Source organism: Microcebus murinus, chromosome 26 (genome assembly GCF_040939455.1).
Source record: "Microcebus murinus isolate Inina chromosome 26, M.murinus_Inina_mat1.0, whole genome shotgun sequence".
Taxonomy (NCBI): domain Eukaryota; kingdom Metazoa; phylum Chordata; class Mammalia; order Primates; family Cheirogaleidae; genus Microcebus; species Microcebus murinus.
This window is the reverse complement of record NC_134129.1, coordinates 5,485,079-5,499,929: the sequence shown is the minus strand read 5'-3', so window position 1 is coordinate 5,499,929 and position 14,851 is coordinate 5,485,079. Positions and strand designations below refer to the sequence as shown.

Sequence of the window (14,851 nt, the reverse complement as noted above, 5' to 3'; positions counted from 1 at the left end):
TGCTATAATCCAGCTGATTTTGATGACCTCGCATGTGAAAGTAATCTGTTTTATGTGATGTATTCTAGAATGGTGTCAAAAATTGTGACAAGTGTGAGGCTCCTTTGTGTTCAGTCCCTTAATACAGAAGTAGAAATAAAGCAATTGTGTGTAGCTGAGTCAGTATTGTTGAATATCATGGTTCAAAGATTATTTTTTGGTAAAACTTTGTTGATATGTAATGTATATCTCATATGATTCACCATTTTGTTTAAAATTTACTGTTTCCTACATGTGTTCATAGAATTGCGCTTCTACTACAATGAATAGTTTTATCTCCCTAAAAGAATCCCTGTGCACTTTTGCTTTTATCTTCCCACCCTATGTTTCTCCATGCCCCCTGCCCTAAGCAACCAGTAATCTTATTTCTGTATCAATAAATTTTCATTTTATGTACAAGTTGATTAATGGAATCATAACTATGTGGTTCTTCATGAGTTGCTTTTTTCACTGAGCATAATATTTAAGAAGGATCATGCATGGCATCCCTTATATGTGGACTACATTCCTTTTAATTGCCAAATGTATTGTATCATATGGGCATATGCAATTTATTTTTTCATTTATCAATTGATGGATATGGATTTTGTTCAATTTTTGGCTTTCATAAAAACCAAAATCATTCATATATTATTAACATAGACTCTTCTCTTAATAGTTTTAATAAACATTAATGTTATTTATTTTTTGTTAACATTGTTACAGTATTTATTATTGCTTATTAATATTCATGTACAGGCTTTGTATGGATATATTTTGATTTCTTTTGTGCATATGCCTAGAATTAGAATTACTGGGTCATATGCTACCTGTATGTTGACCCTTTCAAGGAATTGCTGGACTGTTCTACAATGGCTGCACCATTTTCCATTCCAACCAGCAATATATGAGGCTTTCAATTTTCCACATCCTTGCAAGAACTTTTTGTTATATAACTTTTGATTATAACCAGTGGCACTGAAATGATATCTCATGATTTTCTAAAGGTATTGAACTTTTTTCTTGTGCTTTTCACCTGTTGTGTGTTTTTTCTTGACAGAAATTTTTGTTCAAATCTTTAGTCCATTTTTGATTTGCTTATTTGTTTATCTGCATGGCTGTACAACACACTACCACACTCTCTTGATTATCATAGATTTGTATGTGTCTTTAGAAGTAGGAAGTGTGTCTTCCAATTTACTTCTTTAAGATTTCTTTGGCTATTTCTTTTAATTTTATCTCTGTTTTATTCTTTCAGGTAGGTGTTTCTCTATATTGCACAAGCCAGGCTTCAAATCTTCATCTTAATTAATCTTCTGAGCTGTGCTTTCAGATTAGTTGGGACAGCAAGTGTTACTTGAAGTTCAGTACTTGTCCCCAAGGCCACATGAGAAGAAGGAGGACAAGGTTTCTGAGGAGAAGGAAAGTGAGGTTTATTAATTTGCTGGCAAAGAAGGAGGATGGAGACTCTTATCTTATAATGCCAGCTTTCTCTCTATCAGCAGAAATACACAGTTCTTAAAGGGAGGGTATTTGGCTTTAAGGTATTACTATTCAACTATAGTTGATGGTTCTGATCAGTTCCATCTCCAGGGAAGACAATCTTGTGACGTCTGCCCAGACAGTTCCCTTGAGTCATCTCCTATGGTACAAAGTACAAAGGACACTTCCCTGACCCTCCTGACCACTGGCCTGGGGCAGGGATAGAGGTTTTAATTCCCAAAAGGCGTGGGGTAGGTTTTAAAGAGACATCTTGCAATACATTTCACACTTTTCTAGGTCTTTCCCTGCTACGTATTCCCCACTGTCCGTTTTATCCTTCCGTATCTATGGGAGGAGGGGTGACGTAGTCATCAACCTACGTCCCATGGAATTGGGGTGATGTTTCAGATGGAAGGTTTACATTTATTTATGTAATTGTAAAACTTTGGCAATAGATTTATAGAAATAAAGAATGCCACAAATGACCAGGTGACAAATGGCATGAGGAACAACTACAAACATGAGTAGACAAGGTGAAATGGAGGCTACCTGATAAGAGAGATTTGACCCCGCTGGGTGTCTAAGACACTAGTAGGATCGTGGGTCTTGCTGTCACCTGGTACACAACATCTGATAGTGGGCGGGGCAAGAAGGAGACATGGCTCCTCTGAGTGTGGAGCTATTTATTGCACCCTGAAGATGATCTGAGAAACTGTCTTCTGCAAATTCAGAAATCATTTACGAGAAAAGTTTCACCAACTAAGGTCTAGGATGACAAACCCAGCTGTGAGACAGATCCGGAGAAGAGGCAATAACCAAGGAAAATCATCATGAAGGACTTGTATCTCCATCTGATAGACAGAACAAATTAACTAAAGAAAGATCAGTGAAAATACCAATATTTTCATTTTTCCTTGTTCTGAAACAGGTGCATTAGATCACCTAAAGGCTGACCCATCCACTGAGTGCTTGGGTCCCCTTCTTCTATGGGACACCTCTTTATTCTGGCATGATCAGGCCTAGATCTAATTACTCCCTTTTTTCTTCTTTCCTGCTGTAGCAAACATCTGGCAGAAATACATACACTTTGTGATTATGAATATAGCAGTTGCCACACAGGCCAGCAGGAACCCAAGCACATCCAGAGAGTGGTACTGGAACCAGGTGAGGTTGTGGGCTGCAACCCGAAGGTGTTTGGCTCCTTTGTGGCGCATGACAAACTCGATCCAGAAGACTGCTCGATCAAGAGGCCTCATTGGCTGATCATGGTGAATTCTAGATAATTTCCTAGCATTCTCTTTATACCTGGAAAGAAAAACATAAAGATTCTAACATTGAAAGTAAGTTTATTGGCTAAACATATAAAATTCATGAAAGGTTTTTGAAAAGTGTCATACAAGTGATTCAATGTAAATGCCACAATATTGACAAAATTTGAATATTTTAATATGTCATCAGATTTTAACATAAGTCATATGTTTGGCTTTTAATTGGAATTTTATCATTAAGAAATCTTTTTAAAAGTGTAAATGGAAGGTCAGTTGGGAAATATATCTTTCAAGCAGAGGAAATATTTGGAATGATTCTAAGTGCTATAAGTAAGGTAGTGGAAATGCAGAAACATCATCTACATTGCAATGGAATGCATTGGAGTGGAATCTGAAAAATATCATCTTGATGTTTGCAAAAAGGATTTGTGTCATGGTGGATGAAATGCCTCCTAAGCAGTCTCCCTGTTTCTATGTTACTCTTCTGTCTTCTACTCTCTGTTTCCTACCTAGGACTCAGAATGATTATTTTGGAAACCCATGTCTCATTTTCCCTTTGCCTGATTAAGATTTCCATCTGCCTTCCCATCTCATTAAGAATATAACCAAATCTCTCCTTTGGTCTACAGGACCCTACATCATCAAATACTGGAACTTCCTCTCCTAACACTGTCCCCATCCACACTGTCTTCTAGGGACACTGTCCTTTTATTACCCTTTAAGATAAAAAATATGTTCTTAGGTTAACACCCTTACAATTTTCATCCCTTGTCTCCCTCTCTTGGGGCATTCCTCCTTGTAACAACACAAAGCTTGTTTGTATCTCCTTTTGACGCTTCTTATTAAATGCTATCTCTCAGAGCAGCTTTTCCTGATATGTTAGCACCTCTAGAATTTCCTGTATTGTTTTTGCTTTTTTATTTGATTCCTGGAATTTAAAATATGTTGTATATTTCTCAAATAAACCCTTAAGTATGAAATGCATAGTATAAATTATATATTGAGTAAGTAAACAACTCAAATGTTCAAAATAAACTTGACAATTATTATGAAGACACCAATGTACCTATTACTCAGATCATGATACATGGTATCACACTTGCAATGTAGTACCCTCTTTTTGTACACAATTTTACTCATTAGTCCCATCTCAAATTCAGTATTATCCTGATCTTCTAACCACATAGATTTGATTTGCTTATTTAAGTAATTAAGTCATATAATCTGTCCTCATTTGTGTTTTTCTTTTTTTATAGAAATTGTTAGGTAATTCCCTGGCTATGTAGTATCTCATTCACTGACAAATGTCATAGATTATCTCTTCATTTTATAATTCATGGACATATGAGATGTGAACATGTTTGGACACTACTAATAATTCTGGCATAAATATTTTTGTATATATATCATTAATTTTCTATATTCATACATTTTTGTTGGCTATATACTTGGAGAAGAATTGCTGAGATAAAGGAACGTGCGTAATTTTGATTATCTTATTAACTCTGAAATTTTACATTTTAACTCGATAATTATTATGAGGACACTAACATACTTGTTACTCAGTACATTTTTAATTTCTAAAATTTAAAGATTTTTAGTTATCTTTTCTTTCATAATTCCTAACTTATTTATAGTATTGCTAAGCCATATATTCTTTATGATTCTGAATCTTTTAAATTTCCTTAGTCTTGACTATAACCCAGCACATAGTTAATTTAGGTAACTATATAGTATGTTCTTGAAAAATGTGTATTCCCAGTTGATAAATATACACACAAACATATAAGTGTGTGTATACCTCTATACATATATATGTGAAACATATAAATACGTTGTATGTGTGTGTGTATGCATGTGAGTGTATGTATATCACATAGGCTACTTTCGTAATTATGTTTTTCAAATGTTTTATATCCTTAATCAATATTTTGTGGTTTTTTGTCTGTTTACATTTAATATAAGTATTGCTATATTTACATTTAAATTTACATCTTAGTCTGGTTTTTTTTATTTGTCCACCCTTCTTTTCTAATTATTTCCTGCCTTATTTAAAGCATTGTTATCATTTATCATCCTACTCTTTTCTTCTTAATACATTCTATTCTTTTCTTCTTTTACAGTATACCTTTTGGTGATACTGCCTTATGTAACTGTATTACTAATAGCAGTAATAAATGCTGAATTGATGGTAGCTTGTCTAGTCACAGAATTTTCAAATTATTTCTTTTAGAGGATGGAACCATTTATTATTAAAGATTTATTTTATCAAAATTAAAACCTTGTGCTTCAAACAACATCATCAATAAAGTAATATACCAACTCCACCAGAATGAACAGAAATATTTTGAAATAATATCTGAGAAGGGATAACATCCATAATATATAAAGAATTATTTTAAATCAATAATAAGATGACTTTAAAAATCACCTAATGTTCAAAAGATTGAAATATATACTTCTCCAGAGAAGATGTATGACTGACTAGTAAGCACATGAAAAAACGCCCAGTATTTTTAGCTCTAAGGGAAAAGCAAATGAAGACCACAATGAGAGTATTCTTTACACTCTCTATGACCATTATTATAAACAGATAGATGATAACAAGTGTTGAGAGCAGTGTGAAGAAATTGGAACCCTCCCATACTGCTGGTGGTAATGAAAAATAGTGAAAGTACTTTGGAAACAGTTTGGCAGTTCTTCATAAACATAAATTCCCATATGGCCCAGTAGTGCCATGCCATTCCTAGTATCTACACAAAAGAAATGAAACATATTTTCCCACAAAAACATGTATAGCTACATTCATAATAACCCAAATGGGAGCAATCAAAATGTCCATGAGCTGATAAGTGATAAATTAAATGTGGTATAATCATATGGAAGAATATTATCTAGCAATAAAAAGCAACAAAATATTGACAGAGACAACAACATGGACAAAACTAAAAAATAATGATGCTATGTGAAAGAAGCCATTTGAAAAATGCTACAAATTTCATGATTAGATTTATAAGAAATATTCAGAGAAGATAATCTATAGAGAAAGAGAGTGAATTGTTATTTCTCTAGGCTAGGGGTTTATGAGGACTGACTTCTACACATAATGCATTTTCTTTTGGGATGATAAAAATATCCTAGAATTATATCACAGTGATGGCTTCATAACTATAAACATACTAACTAGATTTAGACTTATACATTGAATAGGTGAATTTTATGCTATGTAAAATATATCTCATTGTCAAATGTATTATATAAAGGTAATAATAAAAATAAATTTTTGATCAATAAAAGAGTTATGCTTTCTGAAATTTTATGTATTGAATTAAAACATTTTATCATATTTCTCAGTTTATTATTCCTTTCTATTATATATTCTGTGATTTAAAAATCACATTTTTTCATACTTACCTATATATCCTTGAAGTTGTTTTTATATAGAAAACTTTTGCACTAATTGGTTACCCATTAAAAATATCAGTTTCAAATGCAACTTCCACAGCTTAAGTGGATAATAAAACCAGATTTCTTTTTGGTTAAATCATTTAAATTCTTTCTACATTAGTCTCCTAAAAAGGGATGAAACTCATACTCAGTGTTGACAAGAGAAGCTACATATAAATCCCACTTAGTAAAAAAATTTGTTAAACTCACATGGGATCATTAATGACTGTCCTCAAAGCACTGGGCAAATCTGTCCTTGACATTGTGCTGAAGTCCACTCTAACAGCTGCTCCCTTGGCCTTCATGTGGGCAATGTTGTCTGGTTGATCCGCAAACAAAGGGATGCCCACCATGGGGACCCCGTGGTAGATGGCCTCATAGACGCCATTGGCTCCACCATGAGTTATGAAAGCCTTGGTTTTTGGATGACCTAGAATAGGGTGAATATCAGTAGAATTATTCACTATAAGTCTTAGGAATAAAATGAGAAATGCACAATACAGGACACTGAAAGTGGTAATGTTTTCTAGATAGCAGATTAGAACACCCATAAAACTTCCCTGAAATTGCATTCAGATTTCAGAGGGAGGAAGCGCCTACTTTTGCAGGAGAGGAAAGTGAAGGCTGCAGGGAGGAAATGGTGTGGGACTCGAGAATGGAAAAATGGATACAAGATTTCCAGGAGGACAAATGAAAAAACGCGTTCTGGAAAAAGAAAATGTACAGATAATATAAAAGGAAAAGAAAAAGTAAAGAAAAGGGTTAGGCATGTAAGAACGTGTTCTCTGAAGGCAACATGCAGTCAGGGAGTCTGACATGCGAGGTGCCCAGGGCACAGGGGGAGTGCTGGGAGCAGGGCTGGGGTCAGAGGAAGGACAGGTCACACCTCCCTGTGGAGATGTTGTCACAGCGTAATAAAGACTGGATTTATTCCCATAGAAAATGCAGAGGCACTGGTAATGAAAGAGCAATTGTTATCTTTCAGTGCCATGTGGAATAATCCTGCAGTGGGGGAAAGGACAGGGGTAAGGTTCTAGAAACAGGAGAGAGAGACAACTGAGGAAATTAGTGAAAATTCCCTGTGAGAGGGAATCAAACCTGAAATGAAGAAACGTTGTTTATGGCCATAAAGAACATGAGTGTATTTAATAAAATGCCAACTCGGCTGTTACAGTTTATTCTTTTCCCCCAAGACCTAAAAATAAATATAAAGTAGGTAGGTTTTATTTTTGATTTTTCAATAATAAATATTCAATATATTAGTTACTTTTGACCTACTATCACTTCACTTGGCTGATGCTGATATATTCCGTATTTTTTCCCCAGAATCTTACCAAGAAGGTCATTCTGGGGCATCCATTTGTATAACCAAGTATTGGGCCCTAAGGTAGTTGGTTTCTTGCCATCAAATCTCCATAGAATCTGTTAGGCTAAAGAAAATATTTTTTTTCCATGAGTGAAATTCTAAAGTTATGGCATTTTAGAACTCTAAAGAGATTATCAATCATCTAGTTAAGCCCTTTCCATATAAAATATGAGGAAATTAGAACTAGATTGTTACTTAATGAGAACTACTAAAACTGTGAGGTAAATAGAATACCTACATTTCATGTACTTACTTTATTTTTGAGACAGAGTCTCACTTTGTTGCCCAGGCTAGAGTGAGTGCCGTGGCGTCAGCCTAGCTCACAGCAACTTCAAACTCCTGGGCTCAAGCCATCCTCCTGCCTCAGCCTACCAAGTAGCTGGAACTACAGGCATGCACCACCATGCCTGGCTAATTTTTTCTATATATATTAGTTGGCCAATTAATTTCTTTCTATTTATAGTAGAGACAGGGTCTTGCTCTTGCTCAGGCTGATTTCAAAATCCTGACCTTGAGCAATCCTCCTGCCTCGGCCTCCCAAAGTGCTAGGATTACAGGCGTGAGCCACTGTGCCCGGCCTTCTTGTACTTACTTTTATAAACAATTTGGTATATAGGGAAGTCATAGTGTTTCACAAACATAATAGCTTAGAAAAATTATATTTTCAATAGATAATATAATTTTCTATTGAAAATAGTGTAAAAACAATAACAATTTCATAATGACTTGTACCTTTATTTTGTGTTATGTATTTTATACTAGTTGTCATCTCCTAAATTCTATATTAATTTATTTTTTAAATTTTTTATTTTTAATGGTTATGGGTATGTAGTATTTATTCATATTTATGAGATACCTGTGATATTTTGATACAAATATATAATGTATAATAATCAAATCATGGTAATTGTGATACTCATTACTTAATGATTTGAATGATACGAAGTAGTTATGTATATCTATTTATTCTATAAATAATTTCATTACAGCTTGATATCTTTTGATTTACCAAAAAAAACTATAAAATCAGGTTCTTGTGAGAAATATATCAATGCAACTAGACACTACATATTAGTAGTATGTAGAACTTCTTTTAAATTATAACTTACCAAGCACTACTTCTAAAAAAAATTTGAAGTGGCAATTTTTTACACAAATTCAAAGTATTTTTAGTATTGCTAGTTTTGGAAGTTCTTTCAGTGTGAAGAAAGAGGTAGTTGGCAATTAATGAATAACAATACAGCTGTCAAAAAAGTTTAAAATTATATATTTCTAAATTTGCATAACTAATTATTAATGCTTAGATGAAGACTACAGCAGTAATTATTAATAATGTGGTCTGATAGAGCAAATCCATTTGCATCCTCAGTACCAAAATGAAGTACTGATTTTAGTATTCCCAAGAGATCCTTATAAATTTGCATATAATTTACAAAAGTTTACCTTCTATTTGCTACATGAGTGTTAAAGTATTTTGGGTTTTCAGCATAAAAGTAGCACAGATCATTAAAGAAGGCTATGTCAGAGAAGCTACTAAAAAGTAATTCACAAATACACAGAGATCACAGGTATATTCTACATATTAGAAAATATGTTCCTACTGTATTTTATAATGGGCAGGTATCTGAACCTCATTCCATGCCTGGCTTCCTTCTGATTGACTCCTTCCTCTATATCTTTCTCCTTTTTATATTGGGAGGTGCCAATCTGGTGGTTAGAGCAGAGTCCTTTGGGGGACATATTTTATAATGCACAGGTTCTGCCCTAAGGGCAGGATGCCATCTCCACCATTTTCCTTACATTAAGGCCCAGTCCAGCAAGCCAGGCAAGGTTTTCTCTTTCTCTAATTCTACTTGGCTAGCTGGGTACCTGGAGTAGTGATTTCTCAGCCCAATCATCCTGTCTCTGAATAATACCCTGAAAAGCACACTAAATAGGCCTATTTCAAATTTATAGGAGATAAAAAGGGCCAGATCACATGGGAAGCCTAAATTGCAATGTATTGCAGACATAATGCATTGCTTATTGTGATTGTGCTAGTGCAGACACTCACTACAATTTAACTCCTTTCTGATAATATCTGTAGTGTGTACAGTGCCTTCAGGAAGTCTGTTAGCAATAGCATCAAATGACAGGGTAGAATTTGGTGATTTCTGTGCACGTGCTTTCAATACCATAATAATATCAAAACTTCAGTGCACCTGTTCAGTATATTTATTTGTTATGATCACACTATTAATGTGAAAGTTATTATAAATGAAAATCCACCTCTTTACTATTGTAGCACTTTCCATCTATATGTTAGCTTTTGAGCTGATATCTGATATAAGTAGAGCTATGCTAAAATAGTTAACCTTTTGGACAGAAAATTTGTGCCGCTGTACTCTTTACAAAGTTTAACAGAGTGATTCAGTAGCTGTTCACCATTAGGCGCTTTATCTAACCTTTTGTGGGATCAGGGCAAGGGCTGAAGTGATCACATTGGCCCTTTCTTCTGTCATGTTACTGACTATCGACCCCAGAGAAAACACCACAACACCATTTTCTCCAGAGCTCTGGACGAAGTCTTCCATATCCTGGAAGGAAAAAAAGTGTATTCCATCACAAAAGAATAGCAGCCCAGCAAACACTATTGAAAGCATCAGTACAAATGTCTAAGCAGAGAAAATAAAGTATTATCAAGAATTACCACTCAGAAAGTTTTTTAACTGACCTAATCACTCTGTTTATTTGGAAGGAATAGGTAATATAAGATGGGTGGCTTCCAATATACATATGTGTATAAATATGTGTGTGTATGTTTATGCATATAAATGTGTATTAGGAAGAAGTGAAATACAGAGTTACGCTATAGCTGGTAGAGATAATTCTAGAAAGTATTATAACTAGAATATTCATTTATAATATAATAAGTGCTAAAATGGATTCTGGGAAGGTGGCATCACTTGGCTTTAATTCTATGTGATCGTTGTTCTACTAAATCACTTGGAATTATTTTTTTAAATTTTCTTGTTTATTTCAAAATATTAAGGGGGCACAAATGTTTTAGTTTACATGGGTCATTTTTATAATACTTGAGTCCTGGCTATAGGTGTGCCTATCACCCAAATAGTACTCATAGTACACATTAGTTTGATTTATTCCCCTCCCTTCCCCCCATCTCCCTGGTTGCTTTCCACTGAATTTTACTTCCCTCTGTGCACATGTGTGCTCATTGGTTAATTTCAGTTTATTACTGAGTACATTTGGTGTTCATTTTTCCATTTTTGAGATACATCATTTAGGAAAATGATCACCAGTTCCATCCAGATTGTTGTGAAAAGTATTAATTCATCTTTCTATGGCTGAGTAGTACTCCGTGGTGTACATGCACCATATTTTATTAATTGGGTCATGAATTAGTGGGCACTTGGGTTGATTCCACATCTCTGAAACTTTTAATTGTGCTGCAATAAACATTTGTGTGCAAGTATCTTTTTGATAAAATGACTTGTTTTCCTTTAGGTAAACACCTTGCAGTGGGCTTGCTGGATTGAATGGTAGGTCTATTTATAGTTTTTTGAAGAATCTCCACACTGTTTTCCATAGAGATTGTAATAATTTGCAGTCCTACCAATAGGGTATAAGTGTTCCTTTCTCTCTGCATCCAAGCCTGCATCTATTGGTTTGGGACTTTTTAATAAATGCTATTCTAACTGGAATAAAGTGATATCTTATTGTGGTTGTAATTTGCATTGCTCTGATGATTAGTGATATTAAACATTTTTTCATATGCTTGTTAGCCATTTGTCTTTTTTCTTTTGAGAAGCTTCTGTTTATGTCTTTTGCCCACTTTTAACAATGTTTGTTTTTTCTTGCTGATTTGCTTGAGTGTTTTGTAAACTCTAGTTATTAGCCCTTTACCAGATATGTAGCTTGCAAATATTTTCTCTCATTCCATAGGTTGTCTATTTGCTCTGTTGATTGTTTCCTTAGTTGTGCAGAAGCTTTTTAGTTTAATCAAATCCTGTTTATGATTTTTATTGTTGCCATGATTGGCACTGGGGTCTTTTTCATAAATTATTTGCCTAGGCTGATATCTAGGAGAGATTTTCCTACATTTCCTTTACAATTTTTATAGTTTCATGCTTAGATATAAGTCTTTTATCTATCTTGGATTAATTTTTGTGAGTGGTGAGATGTAGGGGTCCTTTTTCATTCTCTGCATGTGTCTATCCAATATTCCCAGCATCATTTGTTGAATAGAGGATCTTTTCCCCAGTGTACAATGTTATCTGTTTTTTTGAAGATCAGTTAGTTGTAGGCAGATGCTTTCGTGTCTGGGTTCTTTGTTCTATTCAATTGGTCCATGTCTTTAATTTTTGTACCAATACCATGCTCTTTTGGTTACCATAGCCTTGTAGTATAGTTTGGAAGTCTGATAATGTGATGCCTTCAGATTTGTTCTTTTTGCTTAAGATTGCTTTGCCTATTTGAGCTCTTTTCGGTTTCCAAATGAAGCATAGAATTATTTTTTTCTAGAGCTATGAAGTATGACTTGGTAACTTGATGGGGACTTCTTGAATTTATAAATCACTTTGGGTAATATGGACATTTTAACAGTGTTGATTTTACCTAGTCATCGGCATGATATGTTATTCCATTTGTTTGTTTCCTCTGTTATTTCCTTCCTCAGAGTTTTGTAGTTCTCCTTTTAGAGATATTTTACTTCCTTGGTTAAGTATATTTCTAGCTATTTTATTTTATTTGTAGCTCATATGCCAAGACACAAGTCAAGTTAGGGATTAATAACCAGCAATGAAAAACATGACTTACCTAGTACTTCACTGCAGAACTGATCCCACTTCTTCATTTCAAATGTTTGGAATCAAAAATCAAAATAAAGCACATATATCATGTTTTTTACCCTCTCCATGAAAGTCATTTTATCAGTTAATTCTGACAGAGCAACAGGGACATAGGAAGGAGGGAATGAAAGCCCTCCACTGTACTTCTCAAAAGTGTAACCAGGAGAGAAGTGAATAGCGTACACAAACAGTATGTCAAGTACCTCAGCCAGCAGGTCAGCACAGAGATCAATGGCATCTGCAAGAAGGACATCAAACTTTGACTCTTGTATTTTCGTCATAAGTTTCTTGTTTAAAGTTGCATCTTTACAGACCTTTTTCATAATATCTGAAAATCCCTACATGATTTCTTGTGTTTGCAAAAAATATGACCAAAATGAGTCTTTTGGAAGACTTATCCATTTGTTAACCATTTGCAGGACAACATCCTCAAAAATCTTCTTTGGTTAAAGATGTATGAAAAATTTCAAATTTAATAGCAGATGTTTTGTTGTGATTAGAATGAAGGAAAGCTGTAGGTATCAATACAGTCACCTCATGTCCTCTCTGGACAAGTTCATCCAGGATTGTCTTCATATTCATCCAGTGGCTGTATTCTGTGCCCAACACCAGCACCTTTCCACAAGTTGCTGAGCTAAAGTAACCACTCAGTTGTAAGAGCAGAAGAACTGAAGTCCATTTCATAGCCATCCTGGTGAAATGCAATGCTTCTTTTCCGGTTGCTGCCCTTTCTGTCATTTCTCATGCTTACATCCAAAGACAAGTTAATCGAGTTAAAATTTAACTACCACACTTTAAGTACATTATGTGAACAGGTCTGAGCATGTCGAAGGCAAGTGGATAAACAAAAGGTTAATGACCTCGTATTTACTCAGGTATGTTTGATGTCCCTTTTATAAGTGTTGTCATCTATCTAAGGTTGATGACCTTGCATGTGCAAGTCATTGTCCTATGTGACATATTTAGAATAGTGTCAGTAACAGTAGCATTGAGAGGTTCCAGGGTCTATAGCCTCTTGAACAGAACTAGAAATAAAATAATTATATAGCTGAATCATCAATTCTTGAATAACATGGTTCAAGGATTTGTTTTGTTTTTTTTTTTTTTTGAAAAATCTTATTGATAGAGTTCATGTAGCATATTAGTCACTAATGACTGTTTAAAATTCAGTGTTTTCTAGGATATTCACAGCACCGTGTATCTACTACAACAATCAGTTTTAAAAGCATAGGAAACCCTGTGAATTTTAGTTTTTATCTCCTCACTCAGTTTCTTCATCCACCCTGCCCAACTCAACAATGAATCTAATATCTGTCTCTGTAGATTTGCTTCTTCTTGACAATTTTATAAATAGCATCACACTATATGTGATCTTCCATGACTGACTTCTTTCACTTAGTATAACGTTTTTTAAAGATATATCCATGGTATGTCATATATAAAGGCTTCATTGCTTTTTTTTTGCCAAATATTATTTCATAGTATGAACATACATATTATATTTATTCATTTATCATTTATTCATTTATTGTTTGTTGGAAATTGATTTTTTCAACTTTTGTCTATTTTAAACAAATTTTTTTAACATTCATATATAAGCTTTATATGAATATGTTTCCATTTCTCTTGGGTATATACCTAGAAGTGGAGTCACTGGGTCATATGGTACCTGTATGTTTATCCTTTTGAGGAATTGCTAGACTGTTTTCTGCAATGCCTGCGCTGTTTTCCATTCCCATCAGCAATGAATGAGAGTTTCAATTTCTCCACATCCTTGCAAGCACTTGTTATTATATGTATTTTAATTATAGCCAGTAGAAGGCAGTGATATCTCATTATGGTCTGCTTTTTTTTTTTTTTTTAATTTTAAAGGTGTTGAGTCTTTTTCATTTGCTAATCAGCCATTGTATATTTTACTTGGCGGAATTTCTATTCAGACCCTTCGCCCATTTTCAATTTACTCATTTGTCTTACTATTCAGTTGTGTTTTTTAAAATATATATTTGATATAAGTCCCTCATTATTATATATATAATTTGCAAATATGTTTTCCAATTTTGGTTGTTTTCTTTCCACTTTCTTGATGGCATCCTTTGAAGCATAAAAGTGTTAATGTTGATGAAGTCCAATTTATCGATTTTAATTTGGTTGCTTTTATTTTCATTTCATTCCTAGGAAACTCTTGCCAAATCCAAAGTAATAAAGATTAGTCCCTAAGTTTTAATTTTTAGAGTTTTATAGGCTTTATATTTTCATTTTTGATATATTTTATGTTAATTTTTTATATAGTTTGAGGTAGAGGTTCAAATTTATTCTTCTTCATGTGATAATCATTTTCCCATCAGCATTTGTTAAATATTTTCTTTCCATATTGTTTTGACATCTCTGTAAAAAAAACCCATAAATGTGTGGATTTATTTATG

General features: G+C 33.9%; 1 pseudogene; it reads right to left on the bottom strand.

The window, feature by feature from the left end:
• Positions 1-71: 71 nt before the first annotated feature.
• Positions 72-13,145, bottom strand: LOC142864717 (UDP-glucuronosyltransferase 2B4-like; annotated as a pseudogene).
• Between the last annotated feature and the right edge of the window lie 1,706 nt (positions 13,146-14,851).